We start from the raw sequence: 21,310 nt of genomic DNA, 5'->3' as shown, positions 1-21,310 counted from the left end.
GATCTCCATGATTCAACTCTTCAAGTGTGCATTGCTTCAAAAGCAAATTCCTCACTAAGCACATCTTCAGGGGGAGTTACTCTATATCTTGCAATCAAATTCCTCAATATCAGTACTTACACTTCATATGTTTATCCCCGTTGAAAACTTAGCCTATATTGTCATCAATCACCAAAAAGGGGGAGATTGAAGACTTATAGGTTAAGGGACTAATGTGTTTATGAGTGTACACATGTCTATAAGTCTATGAGGAGTTTGATATTTACAAACAAAGTCGACCCCTAAAAATGAAGATCTTCGACTGAAGATTTTGGTATTCCTGAAGACTTTCATGAAGACTTTGAAAGTGAAGAAATTGGCATGTCCGTGAAGACTTGATATTCATGCAAGGAATATGAAGCTTGAAGACTTTCGTTTTCATAGTTTTGTTTTTCTCTTTCTTGAGTCATGGGAAACACCGTACTGTTAAAGGGGGTCCAGGAAATACTAAGGAAAAATTTCCATGTGATGCTCAACTCAAAATCCTACACCTACAAATCCCTTCGAGTGAAGCCATTGGAAATCTCATACAGTTCAGTCAATTTCTTCAGTGACAGAGATGAAGTTCTTCTGGTCGCTGAGGAATTTGTTCTGACTGAGGAGTTAGGAATTCGCCAATGCGGATTGCTTACACAGTGAGGAACATGATAGCCCTAAGGAATTTGAGAGTCAAATTTCCGACCGTTGCTGTGCTACGCGCCAGCTGTCCCAAAATATCTTATCCACATAACGGTCATATCATTGAAGGGCATTTATGTCTTATCATGTCGGGCTGCTCCCTAGGCTATAAATAGCCGCCCCCTACAACCACTAGCTGGCTGGCTGCTCCGAGAGAAACTGATACTTGTCATCTGAGAGAAACCCATCCTCCGAGGACTTTGAGCAAAAATCATCGAGTGAGGAAAATCCAAACCCAAACACCCACAAACCCAAAGTGATTGAGCATCACTGAAGAGATTGATCATGCGTGGATCCGACGCTTGTTACCTTTGAAGACTGTGCTTCTTCCAGGCGGTTAGGCGTCATGGTCTAGAGCATCCAAGAGGAATTGTGGATCGCCGAGTGACCGAAGTCTGTGAAGGTTTGGAAGTCGCCTGAAGACTTACCACGAGTGATTGGACGGGGTCTGTGTGACCTTAGTTCAAGGAGAATACGGTGAGGACTTGGTGTCTTGAGCTGCGTGCTCAGCGACTCGGTGTCCGGGACTGTGTGTCCTCGAGTTTAAATACTCAGCCGCTCCAACCAGACGTACAACTGAGACAGCAGTTGGAACTGGTCTAGCAAATCATTGTCTTCACCAACCTTACTAGTTCTATTTCCTCAACTCTTTCATTTCCTCATTACTGTGTTGAGTGATTGTTCATATCTGTGTTTGAAGACTTTGACTGAAGACTTTCTCAATTTTCTCAGTTCAATTTCTTCAGTCTGTTTGTCTTCATCTTGTGTTATCCTGTGTTTACGCACTCTGTACTCTGTGTTTGTCTTCATTTCATCATGATGACCATGTGTGTATTCTGTCATGCTTACTTCTGAGTACTTATTCCGCTGCAAGTAGTTCTTTGCTAAGGAATTTCCTCACCGGCAAATTCCTCAGTGAAGAATTCATAAAAATCGCCTATTCACCCCCCTCTAGTCGATATAACGCACTTTCACTTTACAAACTGCTCATGTGGGGGTACTCTTTGGTGGACATGGTGCTTTGTCAACTAGAAGTGGGTTAATATCCGTTGGGGTTGCGGTTAGATGGGTTGTAGCTAGTTCTCTGCCCAACGGTGTAAGTGTGCAATCTGGAAGAGTCTCGATTATGTGTGGTGGGGCTAGTTTGTGGGCCAGTACAACCATGGTTCTATCTGCATCGACGGGTAGCACTGTCTTTTGTGAAGAACAGGTTTTTGCTCCCTTAGATACTGCCATCACCCCCTCCAATTGAAATGGCTGACAAACAAGAAAAGAAATTGAACGTACAGACATTGTATGATAGACAGATGTGGTAATTCACATATATGTTGTCTAACCAAATAGGACAACATGACACAATTTCACATATATGATGCCTAACTAAACAGGATAGCATGACACAGTTTTAGATATATGATGGATAACTTAACAGGATATAATGGCATAATTCAACATACGATGAGTACCTAAACAGGATGACATGACAAAACTATATGATGTCTTTTTAAAATAGGTTGGGATGAAATAATTCACATACATGTTGTCTAAGTATACAGGATGGCATGATATAATTGACATAATTGATTCATATACTAAGCAGCTGGCACTCGCATGTATGATCTCTAAACTAAGCAGATGGAATTCAATATTGTGCGTATGATGTCTAAGCTAAGCAATGCAAGACACCATATGCATCATATGAGAAATATAAACATTGCAACTTAGAGCATACACCTCAGGTGGGATATAGGACTGGTCATCTGTCTCTGAATCCTCCTCTGAGGAGCTCGCTGTAACCATCGAGATATATGCTTCAACAGGTACCATTGCCTACTCTGAAGACCTTGTTTTCATTCCAGATTTTTCCATAACCGGCTCAAATGGCTGATACACATGAAGAGTAGTTCAATATACACAAATTGTCGACAAATGGAATACGTAATGAAAAGAAAGATGGCATGAGATAATTCACATATATGATGTCTGGCTCCATGGCGGTGCATAATTCACATATATGATAACTGGCTGAAAAACATGGCATTGCATAATTCACACATCTGATATAGAAAGCAAACAGGAGGCATTCAGACAAAGCATGTCTAATCTAAGCAGATGGCATGGCAATGCATGACACCATATGCATGATATGAGCAATATAACCCAGCCAAGTTATAGCATGCACCTCGGGGGGGGGGAGGGGGAATACGACTGGTCATCTGCCTCTGAATCCTCCTCTGAGGAGCTATCTGTAACCAGCAAGAAATCTGCATCGACAGGTAGCACTGACTGCTCAGAAGACCTTGGTTTCACTCCAGATTTTCCCATGACCGACTCAAATGGCTGATGCACAGGAAGAGTAGTTGAATGTATAAACATTGTTGACAAATGGAATACATTATGGAAAAAAATATGGCATGATACAATTCACATATACGATGACTGGCTAAACAGGATGGCATTGCATGATTCACGTATATGATGCCTGGCTAAAGAAGATGGCATTGCATAATTCCCATATACTCCCTCTGTTCCTAAATATTTGTCTTTTTAGAGATTTCAAATGGACCACCGCATACGGATGTATATAGACATATTTTAGAGTGTAGATTCACTCATTTTGTTCCATATGTAGTCACTTGTTGAAATCTCTAAAAAGATAAATATTTAGGAATGGTGGGAGTATGATATAGAAACAAAACGGGTGGCATTCACACAAAGCAAATCTAAACTAAGCTGATGAAATATAAGATGTATAATGTAAGCAATGCAAGGCGCCATATGCATGATATGACCAACATCAGCATGCCAGGTTAGGGCAAACACCTCAGGTGGTAAACAGGTGTGGTCGGCTCCTTCTGAATCTCCATCTAAACAGTTATCTTCCTCTGGAATACAATATGGAAATGCAGGAGGGGGGCACTTCTCCCACCATGGAGCAGCGTCTGCACGACATTATATTCCCACGCAACGGTGTCGCGACCGGTTTTTCCGGGGAAATAAATTTCCAGAAAAGACCGTCGTGCTCATCAGCCCCAGGATTACTGTTAGCTGATGAGGCTCCAACTTGATACAGAAATTCCAAGCAACATACAAAATATGCAGTACAAGACCATTCTAGCCTGTGAGTACAACAAATGGTTTCTAGTGGTTGATGGCGTAAGCGGTTTGTGGATCATCAGTGTCTATGGGACTCCAATTCCCACAGGAACAGCTGACCAGGTTAACTCCTATCTTCGCGAGGCTGCTATCTCCATTGCTTAGGTTCCGGGGCTGTCACCGCGTCACTCCTCTCCGTGCAAGAAAATCTGGCCAAGACAATAGCCAGGGACAAGCCAGTGAGTACTTTGAATGTACTCGCAAACATTATGAACACAGGTATAATATAACAATGATGTGCTAAAATATTTTATGCTCATGACATCAGTCACAATAGATAAATGAAATTCTGATGCGTGCAAGCAAGTTATTTATAAAAATTGCAATAACATGGTAGTATAAAAACTTATGAAACAAATAATCAAGTAATGCCACAGTCGGGCGTCTGAGCGATGCCACATAAAGGGCTTTAAAAGAAAATGCCACAGTCGGGCGTCTGAGCGACGACACATAAAGGGCTTTAAAAGAAAATGCCACAGTCGGGCGTCTGAGCGACGCCACATAAAGGGCTTTAAAAGAAAATGCCACAGTCGGGCGTCTGAGCGACGCCACATAAAGGGCTTTAAAAGAAAATGCCACAGTCGGACGTCTGAGCGACGCCACATAAAGGGCTTTAAAAGAAATGCCACAGTCGGGCGTCTGAGCGACGCCACATAAAGGGCTTTAAAAGAAATGCCACAGTCGGGCGTCTGAGCGACGCCACATAAAGGGCTTTAAAAGAAATGATCATAATGAATATCCCGGAGGTAGAACCATCCCAGAGATATTCGGTAATAACAATAATATCACGGGTTAGTCAACAAAAATAATAATCATCACAGATATCACAAGTCCCAGGTAGTAATTCCATTTTTCTGGTTAACAGTTTCACCTCCGAAGACCGACACTAAGACCGATACTTGACCCATCCCAGACTGTGATCCTTAACCATGGATACGGCTATTCGAATAGGTTTATTCTCTGCAGAGGGTGTACTCTTTACCCACGAGTAACGGATTTCTTTAGTCCATCAGGACTAATTCCATCTACGGTCTTTTTGTTGAAAACACACCTAAGTTGCACACACCAGCTTATCACACACGTGTCTGGAATCACCCACGACACCAGTTAAGCAAACTCTAAGTGGGGAGGCTACAACCTCGCGTAGCATGGGATCAAATTTATATCGCGCGCTCTAAGGGGTGGCCTCCCTCTCGGTCCCAACCGGAAACACCCATGCTCCCGGACCAGGTGGCCTGCCTACCAGTTACAACCGGTATCTTCCACCATGGCCTCTCTGTACGGTGTGTGCTAGAAAGAGGTTGACAACTTACTGAACCGTACTCTACTTATTGTAGAGACGAGTGGTAGTACGAAACAAGTATGGGGGTTACTGGAACAAGACTTGATCTACGGTCGACTCAGGAGGTTCAAGTATTCCCTGCATGATTAGTATAACAAATATAATCCATCCAACAGGGTCACCGCTCATATCACCTTGCCATGCCATATTAGTCATAACCGTCCCGACGGAGACCGGTGACAAACTCATACCTACCCAAGGCAGAGTTTTTTCACGGTTTTCTGCCGGTATGCATTTCAAGGCATATGAGGGTGATTATCATCACAAGGGTGTTCGTTTCCAACAGCATGGAAATCAATAACATGCACCCATGCATATGATCATATCACTTGAAATAACAAGTCCTTTGAAATGCAGTGGTGTTATAAATGCATCAACGATCACACCAAAAATATTATGCCGGGATTCAGAATGCTTGCCTTCAATGTGTGGAAAGGCAGGGTGCACTCCAAAACTTTTGAAAGCTTCTTCTCTCTCCCAAAATCCTATTTTAAAATATATTTGAATTAACACATATTTCAAAAACAGAACCAAAAAGTTGTTTGAAATTTTTTCAAATAAATCTTAAAATAAACTAGACCAAATTTGAAGAAGGTAGGAAAAAGAATCAACTCATTTGGATTTATATTTAAAAAGTTATAGCCAGTCAAAGTTCTGGTCAAAATCTGTTTTTAAAAATAAAACAGAAAAGAAAACGTTTCGGCAGAATACGTCTTCGAAAACGGGAGACGTACTGGGGTTAATACGTCTTCACTTAACCGACGTGGATATGCGCAGGGTCACTGACAGTGGGCCCGCCTGGCCCACTGGTCAGGTTTGACCAGTCCGCCCTCCTCCTTCTTCCTCTGTCCCGAGCGGAGGCGGGACTCCGGCGACCAACGCCGGTGAGCGGCGGCTCCTCGCGGCCTCTGGAGGGCGGGGATGGATCCGCACGGCTGGGGCGTTTCTCCGGTGGTCGAGGGGTCGACAGTGGTGGAAGAAGTTGTCGGCGGTGAGCTTCGCGGCGGAGGGAGGTTTCGGTGCAAAGTGGCTTCGGGGCGGCGGTGGTTCTCGATCGAAATGGAGTAGGGGGAAGGTTTACGGGAGGATGAGGGGGTTCTTGGTGGAGAGAATGAAGAGTGGGAGGCCCTGGTGGTGCCGAATTGGCCGGGGCGGTGGTGGCGGCCGCCGTTGCCGGAGATGGGGATGAAGACCTCCCCCGAGTCGATTGGCTGCCATGGGAGGACTAGGGGAGCACTCTAAGGCTTCCTGCGTGCCCGGGGTGGCTCGGGGCCTCCTCTTATAGCCCGTCAAGGTCGGTTCCGCGGCGGCCGGATAAGCTCTCCGGCGAACCGCCTCGTTGTAGCTTGCAGGGCAACGTGGCGCGGCTGGGGATGACGGCAAGAGCTAGTGGACGAGAGGGCACTGCTCCAGGGGCCAGGTGGCGAGCCGGGGTGGCTTGGGCGGCGCTGCACGGCGCAGGGCTGTCGGGCAGCGGCGGCGGCTAGCTCTTGGCCTGCCGGGCGCGGCGGGGGCTGCTTGGCGCGTTGCTGCGAGGAGGGGAGCGCGTGGCGTGGTGCTGCAGAGCGAGCCAAAGCCGTGGGGCCGGCGTGTCGGCTCGGGCGCGTGGCTGCAATTGGCGCGCTCTGGGCGCGCCCAGTGCACGCACACCAGATGTTCGACACAATGCCGCGGCATGCTACAGGTCGCAGGTGAGGGTGGGGTTTACCAGATCGAGGTTAGGAGTAACTGGGAGTCTAGTGGACATGCTTGTGTGATCAACGGTGCAAGCTCACAGTGCAATGCCACAATTCATGTCAAAACAGAACATGTCCGCAGGGTGTTTGAGAAAATGCCAATGGCACTTAGGCAAGTCTTGGAGTGGCCAAAAACTCCAGATTGGGGTCTCTTTAGATGCAAGAGAGAGTGGTGAGGTTAGTTGGACAAAAGGGGAGACTTGCTAGTGCAAGTTTTACAAAACTACATTTCTGGACAGGAAATAAATAGCATTATTTCATGAACCAAAAATGATCCAAAAGGTGCATGCTCTTGGACTCAAGGGTTTAACATGGGGGACTACAAGTAGGAGAAATAATCAAGGGTATAGGAGCAACTAAAATGGTGGTTGATGTACAAATCCTCAAGTTGGTCCAGAATGGAAATGAGGTTGATTCACTCAAATTTTTCAAAGAACATAATTAGGTTTTTGCACAAAGTGAAATAATATGCTCCTACTGACCTCCCTTAATTTTGGTAGAAGTTTTAAAGAAATATTTAAATAGGTTGCTGTGAAAAAATGCACTCTGGACCAGAGAAGAAAAATTGAGAGTAGGGCTCAAAATATTTCATGAATGAAATATATTTTTGCATAAAAGTTATTTAAAATCATCACATGACATCTCCAAATTTTTGTGGAAATTTTAGGTGAGTCCATCAAATGGTTGTAGTTCAAATATGGTCAGATAACCTTGAAAAAACTATTTTCAAGAAAGTAAAGATCAAGCAATTTAATTATTTAATTAGTTACACTGATAACAGCAAAGTTTTTCTTGAGAGGTTAAACAAGTCCAACAACATAATTGAAAAGTTTTCTCTCTGGGAAAAACTCATCATAACAGGGAAGGAAATGATTAAAAAAATATATCGAAATGGAGCTCAGAAATCCAAAGTTTTAATTCCTGGCAAAATTTTAAATAAAACAAGGCCAAATTTTTTTTGGGTGTCACAGATACTACCCCCCTTAAGAAAAATCTCGTCCTCGAGATTTGCTAAAAGCTGTTTTAAGAAAACTATACGCAATAAAAAAAATGGCTACAGTGAGAGGGCAATAAGTGGTGAAAAACCACAGTGTGAATACTGGTGCTGCGCGGAAAAGTCTACGGTTCGAGACAAAACCGGGTGATTTCTACGCTGGATAAAAAATTTAGAATAATCTTCTAAATTTAAATATACGCTGGTCGTACCCGAGAGCAAAGTGCTCTCTCTGGCCGACAGGTGGACCCGGGGCCCACTGTCAGCCTCTTCTTCTCCCACTGGCTCTTCCTTCTACCTCTGGCTCTCTCTTCCTCCTCTCTCCCGCGCGCTTTCTCTCGCTTTCTCCACCGGCGATGCCTAATGCGTAGGGCATCTAGGCCGTACCGTGGTAGTGCGCGGCGTGCTAGCTGCCGGTGCAGCATGCACTCACCTCGCGGGCCAGCGCGCTGTCGGCACTGCTCGCGGATTCGACTCCGAACACTGGCGATCGGCGACGAGCGGCGTTGGTGGACTTCGCCCACCGTACACCAAGCTCGAGCTATAAAAACGGCCGGGGTGCCTCTCTCTTCTTCCTCACATCTGGCCTCACTTCTCCTCCTCCTTTCTCCATTACTGCTTACAGAAGCTCGGTCGAGGCTCTAATGGCGGAGGCGATGCCGGACTGGTTTGTGATCCTGATATGCGGAGGGCTGGCGACGCTGCTGGGGCTCTCTGTGCTCTTGTGCGCGATGATCTTCGACAAGTATTGTGATGCTGCGGCTCGGGTGTTGGCTCTCCGCGGTGGTGGTGATCATGAGGAGTAGATGAAGTATGCCGGGTGCTTACTATTGTTAGGGGGGGTGATTAACTGGATGTAACACCGTTGCAAAGTTTTGCAAACAGTGTATGTGTCCGTATGGTTTTGGCTGTGAGTCTGCTCGTGGTGCTGTGTGAAATTAATTAATCCATGTCGTGAAGTGGCAGGTGTAGCAAATTAGGGAAAATAAATCTCACTCCAGGATTTCGCGAGGGAAGAGCAGTTAATTTAAAGGAGCATAAACCACAACAAAAACTACACACATAAGTAGAAGCCAATTAATTAACTTGCCGTACAAACTCAGGGTATCACGCATAAGTCATACACATAAATATATGCTGCAAAGAACGAATACAGCAGCGACGTCTAAAATGAAAACGGTAACTGAACGGGGTCCTGATAAAATGTCTCTGGTAAAGGAATACACTCCCCTTCTATTGGAGGAAGTGGATTGACCAGTCGATGAATGCGTCTCTCCGTGTCGGGTCTCAGTGGTCTGCCGATGGCAACCTGAGGATTTAAATCTGCGAGGCTCTGGAGATAATCCATCACTCGCTGGTTTAAATGCTCTTGAGCTATGATGTACTGGATAAGGTTGGCCAGAACTGGGTCTCTCTCAATCTGCCCATCGGGAAAAGACGTTACTTCTCCGGGTGCTGCACGACTCGGAAAGTAATAATATCCTCGCTCGCGGGCATAGGGTACTGCGGATCGAAGACGGGCAATTGCTTCTTTCGCAGCAGCTTCTATGGCCAAGTGTGGGGTTGGCATAGATTTCCCCATGAAGGAAACTTCTATTGGATCTTGGTTGGGGTCTACAGGAGGAATGTGCACTGCTGCCCAATATTCTGAGGTGAATGGGGTGATCCTAGATTTGAATAGCTCGTACTGGGGTGGCTGGGTAGAACCCATGGTACTGCGGGTAAAATCCCACAATAATTTGACAAAGCTACCTGGGGTTGCATCTGGGGTTCTCAGATGAATGCTGGGGTTTGGCATGACAGAAAAAAAGCGTGAGTGTTGTGCACAAGGTGGGGGTTGCTGGGTAAGGTCACAAGGTGGCCTTTATATAGCAATGGAGCTGGATCATTTTTACCGTGGTGAAAGGTAATAAATTTGCCAGCTTGGCTCCAAAGGTCGGGTCAGTGTCAGAGATACACATATCTCATAAAGAGACGTGTTACTGTGGTTGTCGTCGGGCTGGTTTTGGTAGTTGTGCCCGGAAGAATATGCAGCTATGCGCTGACCAAACAGGCAAGGCTATTACTAAAACAGAGGCACAAAGATAGGCTGCGTTGATATACGCGGTCGCATGATTACAAAGCGATGATACATTGAAACTTGGTGCTACTCATACTGCTTAGTCTACTTCGTTTATGTCTAAACGGGCGTGCCTGGTGGATGTCGAGGCTTCTCCACGTGTCTCCCTGCCGGGATTAGTCGGAGATGGCGGAGGAACTGCAGGGTCGGGGTAGTGAGAATGACCATCACGGGGATTGTTGGCCACAACCCCGTTGGAGTGTGCTCCCAAAATGCGACGAAGCACCTCTGGGGTTATCGCAGCACCTTGGTCGATGGCTGGGGCAGATCTCGGGGTCTCGATTGGTTGTCCAAACATCACGACTGGGTTGTCGGTGTTGGGCTCGTTTCCTTCTCTCGCCGGGGCTCGACGAACCAGCTCTCCACGAGCTGCGATTAGATCAATAGTGATCTGGTCGAACAACGCCTCTAGTGCACTTATATAGCGCACTAGGTGCAACAATGCGGGGTCCGTCTCGTGATCTCCATTGGCAACTTGGGGTGGTCTACCATACCCTTCTCATCTAGGGTAGTAGTGGAACGAGCGACAGTTAACTCTGGACGACAAGTGCCTGAGATGAACTATAGCCTCTCGAGCGGCTAGCTGGATGGCCTGTGGCTCAAAGGAAGTTGTCCTTCCGGTGAACCGGTAGGGACGCTCGGGTGCTAGACTCCTACCGTAAATGTGCACAGTGGCCCAGAATTGGCGGTCTTCACCGCTCATGGGTCCTTGATACACAACATATTCTGGTGGCTCTTGTAACGCGTAGGCACGACGGGTGAGGTTTGCGAGGATGGTCACAAAACCTCCAAGGTGGGTTGCTGTGGTTTCGTTGTGCACGACAGGGCCAGGCATTGTGGCTCAGTTTGGGGTAGCGGCTGTGCGGTGCTGGTTTGGTGTTAGCGCGCCCTTTCTATAGGAAAAAGGGGACGGAATCTTCCTTCGCACGCTTGCGAGAAAGGACTATTTAGGGGCCGGTCACTGCCGCATGAGTGACAGGTTCGATTGATAGGTTGGGCACCGACTGCCAAAAGGTGTTGGGTCACTGTGTGGCTATCTTGCACGAGAAGCTTGGCTGGGGTTTGGTTGAGGTCTGGTGGGTTGGTTTCCCTAAGTTTATTGACCGGGCTAAGATAGGATTAGCCAATGGTCAGCCTGGCTCTGATACCAAGACTGTCGCGACCGGTTTTTCCGGGGAAATAAATTTCCAGAAAAGACCGTCGTGCTCATCAGCCCCAGGATTACTGTTAGCTGATGAGGCTCCAACTTGATACAGAAATTCCAAGCAACATACAAAATATGCAGTACAAGACCATTCTGGCCTGTGAGTACAACAAATGGTTTCTAGTGGTTGATGGCGGAAGCGGTTTGTGGATCATCAGTGTCTATGGGACTCCAATTCCCACAGGAACAGCTGACCAGGTTAACTCCTATCTTCGCGAGGCTGCTATCTCCATTGCTTAGGTTCTGGGGCTGTCACCGCGTCACTCCTCTCCGTGCAAGAAAATCTGGCCAAGACAATGGCCAGGGACAAGCCAGTGAGTACTTTGAATGTACTCGCAAACATTATGAACACAGGTATAATATAACAATGATGTGCTAAAATATTTTATGCTCATGACGTCAGTCACAATAGATAAATGAAATTGTGATGCGTGCAAGCAAGTTATTTATAAAAATTGCAATAACATGGTAGTATAAAAACTTATGAAACAAATAATCTAGTAATGCCACAGTCGGGCGTCTGAGCGACGCCACATAAAGGGCTTTAAAAGAAAATGCCACAGTCGGGCGTCTGAGCGACGCCACATAAAGGGCTTTAAAAGAAAATGCCACAGTCGGGCGTCTGAGCGACGCCACATAAAGGGCTTTAAAAGAAAATGCCACAGTCGGGCGTCTGAGCGACGCCACATAAAGGGCTTTAAAAGAAAATGCCACAGTCGGACGTCTGAGCGACGCCACATAAAGGGCTTTAAAAGAAATGCCACAGTCGGGCGTCTGAGCGACGCCACATAAAGGGCTTTAAAAGAAATGCCACAGTCGGGCGTCTGAGCGACGCCACATAAAGGGCTTTAAAAGAAATGATCATAATGAATATCCGGAGGTAGAACCATCCCAGAGATATTCGGTAATAACAATAATATCACGGGTTAGTCAACAATAATAATAATCATCACAGATATCACAAGTCCCGGGTAGTAATTCCATTTTTCTGGTTAACAGTTTCACCTCCGAAGACCGACACTAAGACCGATACTTGACCCATCCCAGACTGTGATCCTTAACCATGGATACGGCTATTCGAATAGGTTTATTCTCTGCAGAGGGTGTACTCTTTACCCACGAGTAACGGATTTCTTTAGTCCATCAGGACTAATTCCATCTACGGTCTTTTTGTTGAAAACACACCTAACTTGCACACACCAGCTTATCACACACGTGTCTGGAATCACCCACGACACCAGTTAAGCAAACTCTAAGTGGGGAGGCTACAACCTCGGGTAGCATGGGATCAAATTTATATCGCGCGCTCTAAGGGGTGGCCTCCCCTCTCGGTCCCAACCGGAAACACCCATGCTCCCGGACCAGGTGGCCTGCCTACCAGTTACAACCGGTATCTTCCACCATGGCCTCTCTGTATGGTGTGTGCTAGAAAGAGGTTGACAACTTACTGAACCGTACTCTACTTATTGTAGAGACAAGTGGTAGTACGAAACAAGTATGGGGGTTACTGGAACAAGACTTGATCTACGGTCGACTCAGGAGGTTCAAGTATTCCCTGCATGATTAGTATAACAAATATAATCCATCCAACAGGGTCACCGCTCATATCACCTTGCCATGCCATATCAGACATAACCGTCCCGATGGAGACCGGTGACAAACTCATACCTACCCAAGGCAGAGTTTTTTCACGGTTTTCTGCCGGTATGCATTTCAAGGCATATGAGGGTGATTATCATCACAAGGGTGTTCGTTTCCAACAGCATGGAAATCAATAACATGCACCCATGCATATGATCATATCACATGAAATAACAAGTCCTTCGAAATGCAGTGGTGTTATAAATGCATCAACGATCACACCAAAAATATTATGCCGGGATTCAGAATGCTTGCCTTCAATGTGTGGAAAGGCAGGGTGCACTCCAAAACTTTTGAAAGCTTCTTCTCTCTCCCAAAATCCTATTTTAAAATATATTTGAATTAACACATATTTCAAAAACAGAACCAAAAAGTTGTTTGAAATTTTTCAAATAAATCTTAAAATAAACTAGACCAAATTTGAAGAAGGTAGGAAAAAGAATCAACTCATTTGGATTTATATTTAAAAAGTTATAGCCAGTCAAAGTTCTGGTCAAAATCTGTTTTTAAAAATAAAACAGAAAAGAAAACGTTTCGGCAGAATACGTCTTCGAAAACGGGAGACGTACTGGGGTTAATACGTCTTCACTTAACCGACGTGGATATGCGCAGGGTCACTGACAGTGGGCCCGCCTGGCCCACTGGTCAGGTTTGACCAGTCCGCCCTCCTCCTTCTTCCTCTGTCCCGAGCGGAGGCGGGACTCCGGCGACCAACGCCGGCGAGCGGCGGCTCCTCGCGGCCTCTGGAGGGCGGGGATGGATCCGCACGGCTGGGGTGTTTCTCCCGGTGGTCGAGGGGTCGACAGTGGTGGAAGAAGTCGTCGGCGGTGAGCTTCGCGGCGGAGGGAGGTTTCGGTGCAAAGTGGCTTCGGGGCGGCGGTGGTTCTCGATCGAAATGGAGTAGGGGGAAGGTTTACGGGAGGATGAGGGGGTTCTTGGTGGAGAGAACGAAGAGTGGGAGGCCCTGGTGGTGCCGAATTGGCCGGGGCGGTGGTGGCGGCCGCCGTTGCCGGAGATGGGGATGAAGACCTCCCCCGAGTCGATTGGCTGCCATGGGAGGACTAGGGGAGCACTCTAAGGCTTCCTGCGTGCCCGGGGTGGCTCGGGGCCTCCTCTTATAGCCCGTCGAGGTCGGTTCTGCAGCGGCCGGATAAGCTCTCCGGCGAACCGCCTCGCTGTAGCTTGCAGGGCAACGTGGCGCGGCTGGGAATGACGGCAAGAGCTAGTGGACGAGAGGGCACTGCTCCAGGGGCCAGGTGGCGAGCCGGGGTGGCTTGGGCGGCGCTGCACGGCGCAGGGCTGTCGGGCGGCGGCGGGGGCTGCTTGGCGCGTTGCTGCGAGGATGCGAGCGCGTGGCGTGGTGCTGCAGAGCGAGCCAAAGCCGTGGGGCCGGCGTGTCGGCTCGGGCGCGTGGCTGCAATTGGCGCGCTCTGGGCGCGCCCAGTGCATGCACACCAGATGTTCGACACAATGCCGCGGCATGCTACAGGTCGCAGGTGAGGGTGGGGTTTACCAGATCGAGGTTAGGAGTAACTGGGAGTCTAGTGGACATGCTTGTTTGATCAACGGTGCAAGCTCACAGTGCAATGCCACAATTCATGTCAAAACAGAACATGTCCGCAGGGTGTTTGAGAAAATGCCAATGGCACTTAGGCAAGTCTTGGAGTGGCCAAAAACTCCAGATTGGGGTCTCTTTAGATGCAAGAGAGAGTGGTGAGGTTAGTTGGACAAAAGGGGAGACTTGCTAGTGCAAGTTTTGCAAAACTACATTTCTGGACAGGAAATAAATAGCATTATTTCATGAACCAAAAATGATCCAAAAGGTGCATGCTCTTGGACTTAAGGGTTTAACATGGGGGACTACAAGTAGGAGAAATAATCAAGGGTATAGGAGCAACTAAAATGGTGGTTGCTGTACAAATCCTCAAGTTGGTCCAGAATGGAAATGAGGTTGATTCACTCAAATTTTTCAAAGAACATAATTAGGTTTTTGCACAAAGTGAAATAATATGCTCCTACTGACCTCCCTTAATTTTGGTAGAAGTTTTAAAGAAATATTTAAATAGGTTGCTGTGAAAAAATGCACTCTGGACCAGAGAAGAAAAATTGAGAGTAGGGCTCAAAATATTTCATGAATGAAATATATTTTTGCATAAAAGTTATTTAAAATCATCACATGACATCTCCAAATTTTTGTGGAAATTTTAGGTGAGTCCATCAAATGGTTGTAGTTCAAATATGGTCAGATAACCTTGAAAAAACTATTTTCAAGAAAGTAAAGATCAAGCAATTTAATTATTTAATTAGTTACACTGATAACAGCAAAGTTTTTCTTGAGAGGTTAAACAAGTCCAACAACATAATTGAAAAGTTTTCTCTCTGGGAAAAACTCATCATAACAGGGAAGGAAATGATTAAAAAAATATCAAAATGGAGCTCAGAAATCCAAAGTTTTAATTCCTGGCAAAATTTTAAATAAAACAAGGCCAAATTTTTTTTTGGGTGTCACAAACGGTCTTCTCTTTTTCTCTACATGTTGAGTACGATTGTGTACAATATCTGACATGCATAATAAAAAAATAGTTAGATTTTGTAAGGCCTAAGGGGTGCATGCAAAAATCAAGACTGATGGTAGCAAACGAGTGGATGGATCCAAAACTAATGATAGCAGGTAGATTATAGCTTCAGTTTAAAAAGATAGACAATGGATCATCTATTGTTTGTTGCCCACCCAACATGAACCACATAGAAGACCCCAGATGAACCAAATAGTAGACATATACTATTCATTGCTGGCTTGATATGAGACCCATGGGAAATTCAAAACTCAAGTTTGAACGATAAGTAGCAGGTAATAATAACCGATGTATAACATAAGCAAACACGAAAGACTGCGACCTCTCTTCCGGAACTGTGTAGTCCTCAGGTTCATCTGCTCAGTCGATGATGGTAATGCAGTTGGCGTGGCTGGCGGCAACGGGGAAGATGATCTAAGGCGGCGAAAGAAAGTCTGGAGGGGGTATCTCTGCTACAGTGAACGCTTCTGTCGATGGTGCACCTCAGGTGGGGTAGATGATGACACGGTAGGAGCAGGACATAACACACAGAGTTTTCTTTGACTCCTATCTGAAAATGAAGTAAATCTGTAAGGGCTCCTTAGAATTGGAGGATTCTATAAACGCAGGGACGGGAAAAACACAGGAATAGGATAGGAATGCACGTGCAAAACAGAGCATTTGGAAACATAGGATTTCAGTCAACCTAGGTGTTTGGCTCACATGAATTGGAAGAACACAGGAATGGAGAAACGTGGTCAAATTAAAGTAAAACCACGTGAAAATGAAAAAAAATAAGAATCTTATTATGCCAATATTGCAATTAGTTCTGTTCTTCGTGCATATTAATTTGAAAAGGATGTCCAAGTGAACAAAATTCCTATGTTTTTTCTTTGAAAGAGACACCAAAGGAAAAAAAATCCTCAAGTTTTGCTTTTGTCCACTCCTTCTAACAGATTTGCACGAATAGTAGTTCCATAGCAAAGGATCCCTGAGGGATCAACATGAATGCAGAGTAACAAAGTGATGCGACGAGTGTACAACCTCTTTGGCATAGCCTTGTGGACCTCAGCATCATTGGGTTGGACGTGGAGGATGGTGATGATGCTGGTGTGACTATCGGAGACAGGGAAGAAGATCCAAGGCCTTTGGAAAGGCACCGAGGGTACTGCTCCGCTGTGATGAACGGTTCCGTCGTTGGAGCAGCTCCGCTAAGGTGTACGGCGACGAGGCTGAAGCAGGACAAGACAGACAATGTTAATCTAAAGTGGGACCCTCATATGATCTGTAATAGATGATGTATAATACATCACCAAAAAGTGCTAGATGTAAAACGCATCAGCCACGCCAGGGCCGCTCTGATAGATGTTGTAAGTACTATTCACTCTGAACTTAACTGAAGAAAATGAACTTTACAGTCGAAACTGAATTTTACTGCCGAAATTGATTGAAATAGTAACAGAGCATTGCAATAGATGTTTAGGGCGTTCGAGCACTAGTAGCAGAGAAGCAGTGATCTAAATCAGCAGACGCTCGAGCAAGGAACGCACTAGAAGAGAGCAAGTCATGCAGTAGCACCGCGAGTGAGTGCTAAAGCAGCAACTCCTGTAGCTGCCGGAGTTCGTGTAGCAGCAGCAGCAGCGCAAGCGAGAGCAAGAGCAGAGCAGCAGCACGAACGAAAGAAAGAGTAGTGCAGCAGCGCGACCGACAGCAAGAACAGAGCCGCAGCGCGAGCGAGAGCCGGAGCAGCTGTAGCTAGTGCCGTTGTGGAAGTCGCCGCTGAGGAAGCAACGACATGGGGGAGAGACACCATGGATGATGTGGCCGACGACGGCGCCGTCGATGGAGACCCGCCATGTCTGCTCGGTATCGAGCACCGGCAGCCCCGTGAGATTGAATAAAAGATAAAATGCAGCAGTGAGTGCAGAACCTCCTTGGTGGCACCGAGTTAGCCTCGGCTTCATCGGAGGAATTGGTGAGGGTGCTGCGGTTCCGGTGGGGCAGGTCAAGACGGTGCTGTGGGGATTGAGGTGGCGCGATAGACGAGGCGAACATCAGGGCAGGTCCTTGGAGGTGGAGGACGGGGCGGCTGATCCGACGGGACGACGAGATCGACAATCGATCCTCATCCGGTTCGGTGGATGAGGGACGGCGAGCTGTTGCGGTGGATGATGTAGTCGGGGAAGAGTCTCCGACTGGGCGGCGGACGGGAGGCCAACGGAGGAGCGTGGCGTTTCGCGGCTTTTGGCGGCCTCGCTGTACGAATGTGGGGGCGAAGGGGGAGGGGGGAGCCAAGCTTAGGGACGCGCTTGTCTGAAATGTAGGGTAAGTTACCAGCGTACCCCCACCGGTTTTGACACCGCGACATGGAGCTTAATTTCTGGCTAAGGGATAGAAGGGGGATTTCGCGTGTCTGGGCTGCGGGGCCGATTTCGGATGAGGAGGGAGTTCTCGCGCGCGTCCAAATTTCGAGATAACAAGGCGCAGCGCGGGTTGAAGAGGTGGGAGTTTCAAAGAAGGTGAGACAAAAGATACTCGAGCTTGAAAATTTCGGGATAACAAGGTGCGGATTCCTTGTTCGGCAGAACAAACTTAACGTGTAAAAAAACAATTCATACAAGACACAAGAGAGTCATGTCCCCTTTTACTATATTGCTATAGATGCCATTGAAAAAACTACAAGAAAAATGTAAAAAAAATCGGGAGAACAAGATTACCCTACACAGTACCAAATCGATTCGCACTTCCCTCAACAACAACAAAAAACAAATCAATTCCCACCAAAGAAAGAATAATGTCCCTTTTTATGTGATTACAAATGCCAGGATCTTGAATTTCAATTTTTGAATCCATGTTATGTTGAATTTGAATATATCGTTAGGTGACCTTGCGGTTTATAATTGATGTAGTCGTACATTTTGATCTTCCATCATATATGAACATTTTACTCCACCATGTGAAAATATATATTGTTGTCTACCATATGGACTAAATTTGAATCAATTTTCCTTATTTGAATACGATTATTGTCAAGTTATACAATAATTTAAATATTATCTTGATAACAAAAAACATGCATATAGCAGTAATCATATTTCACTATGAACTACATGTACCATACGCTCTCCAATTCAAATATTTGTATCCATTTTATGTTGAATTCAAATCATAGTACATTATTGGTCTAGGTAGCGAGATGTTCGGGATAATCTAAACCCTGTTTTCATATGTATAATTTTTGGTTGAATTGGGACAAGTTTTGGTATAAGCTTCTTGCAAAACCGGAGATTCTCTCAACAAGCCTCGTGGTTCCGAGAGGGAATGTGTCACCTTTGTGTGCGAAACGATATACGCTGCCTCCCCCTGATTTTCTTTACAGAGGCAACATAGAACTATATGAGTGCCCTGTTAAATTTTGGAATTATTTCGGGTTCATTTGGCCTTTGTATACATTAATTGAGTTTCTGGACTTTTAATGTGCATAATCTAAATATGAATTGCATGCACATGCTCCAGTGCACCAAAGTGGGTTGAAAAATCACATGTGTGTCCTTGGTTGAATTTCTAGGTCCCATGGAAGAAATGATAATGAAATTCAAACATCTGGGCGTCATGACTCGGCCGAGAACATCGAGAAACTTAGATTTTAAATTCATGTAAATCCAAAACTCGCCTGGAAATCATGAAACATGGCATGGTGTCATGTCATGGCACTAACATGTTGTGGTAAAAATTTGGGCCGATTTGGAAGCTTGTGGTTCTAAGAGGGAACGTGCCACCTTTGAGTGTGAAACGATATACACTGCCCCCCCCCCTTGAGTTTCTTAACAAAGGCAACATAGAACTACATGGGTGCCCTGTTAAATTTTGGAATTATTTCGGGTTCATTTGTCATTTTTTATACATTAATTGAGTTTCTGGTCATTTAATGTGCATAAGTCAAATTTGAACTACAAGCACATGCTCTCGTGCACCAAAGTTGGTTGAAAAATCACATTTGTGTCCTCGGGTGAATTTCTAGGTCCCATGCGAGAAATGAGAATAAAATTAAAACATTTGGGCATCGTGGCTCGGCCGAGAACATTGAGGAACTTGGTTTTAAAATTATTGTAAATCCAAAACACGTCCGAAAATCATGAAACTTGGCATGGGTGTCATGTCATGGTACTACCATGCTGTGGTAAAAAAATTGGCCGAATAGGAACATATTTTGGTATAACTTTCTTGCAAACCGAAGCTTCTCTCAAGAAGGCTCGTGGTTCTGAGAGGGAACGTGCCACCTTTGAGTGCAAAACGATATACGATGTCCCCCTTGAGTTTATTTACAAAGGCGACATAGAACTACATGAGTGCCCTGTTAAATTTTGGAATTATTCCGGCTTCGTTTGGCCTTATTTACACATTAATTGAGTTTTTGGTCATTTAATGTGCATAATTCAAATTTGAACTACAAGCACATTCTCCCGTGCACCAAAGTTGGTTCAAAAATCACATTTGTGTCCTTGGGTGAATTTCTAGGTCCCATGCAAAAACTGAGAATAAAATTCAAACATCTGGGCATCGTGGCTCGGGCGAGAACATTGAGAAACTTGGTTATAAATCATGAAACTTGGCATGGTGTCATGTCATGGTAAAATTTTTTGGCCGAATAGGAACAAATTTTGGTATAAGCTTCTTGCAAATCGGAGCTTCTCTCAAGACGGCTCATGGTTCTGGGAGGGAACGTGTCACCTTTGTATGCATAATTCAAATTTGAAATACAAGCACATGTTCCAGTGCACCAAAGTTGGTTGAAAAATCACATGTGTGTCCTCAGGTAAATTTCTAGGTTCCATGCAAGAAATGGGAATGAAATTCAAAATTCTGGGCGTCGTGGCTGGGTTGGAAGCATTGAGAAACTTAGTTTTTTAATTCCTGTAAATCCAAACACGCATGAAAATAATGAAACTTGGCTTGGTGCCATGACATGGCACCAACATGTTGTTGTAATTTTGCAGTCCGATTTGCGAAGGCGCACACATTAACAATCAACAAAGTCATTTTGGAACAAGTGCTATCACGTTACAATTGGAAACACAAGTATTATTGAAACCGTGGATGTTCTACTTACTAGTACCATTTACGTGCCGCCACGCATCCCTAATTTTTATTAGCTAGGAGGCATCGTGCAGGGTAGCTATTTGAGTACGAGAGGCGTGCGATCAGACCCCTGCGCGTGCTTATGGGGAGGAGAGCCCTTTGACCTCCATCTGTCGTCCACCTCTCTCCCAAGGTCTCCATTAATGGAGCCCGAGCCTCTGTTTAATGGCGTGGCTATGTCTCACTCGACTGAGATTTAAGAGAGAAAAAAGAAAATCTGAAAGCACGGATCTTGATGTAAGATCCGACGGACCTATATAGCATCTACTATGACTTATAGCAAGACTGATGAATATATAAGGACGATTAATTGTCTTACATAATTAGAAAGATAATTAAAAAACCCACATGCGGCTACGCCCGAAATACACAAGGGCAAAAGAAGAAGGAAGACAAGGATCTGGCTCACTGATCTCTACTTTCTTGATGCGTTGCTGTAACCCGCGGGAACTAGTCTCTGCGACAAGCGGCGATGAGCTCTTTCGTGTCCTCAAGACACTGCTTGAGAACATCCACGGATTCCTCCACCAGCCTTTGGCGCTCGTTGTGGAGCATGCCATTCTCATCCATAAGTTTCTTGACGATCATGCCGGTCCTCTTCAACAAGGCACTGGTCTCCTCCTGTTGGTCTACACTTCGAACGATCTTCTCCCTCAGTAGGTCGCGCTCGGCCCGGAGCCTCTCATTGCGCTCCCTTAGTTGCCGGA

The sequence above is a fragment of the Triticum aestivum genome, chromosome 6B (assembly GCF_018294505.1).
Source record: "Triticum aestivum cultivar Chinese Spring chromosome 6B, IWGSC CS RefSeq v2.1, whole genome shotgun sequence".
In the NCBI taxonomy this organism is placed as follows: Eukaryota; Viridiplantae; Streptophyta; class Magnoliopsida; order Poales; family Poaceae; genus Triticum; species Triticum aestivum.
This window is presented reverse-complemented; position numbering follows the sequence as displayed.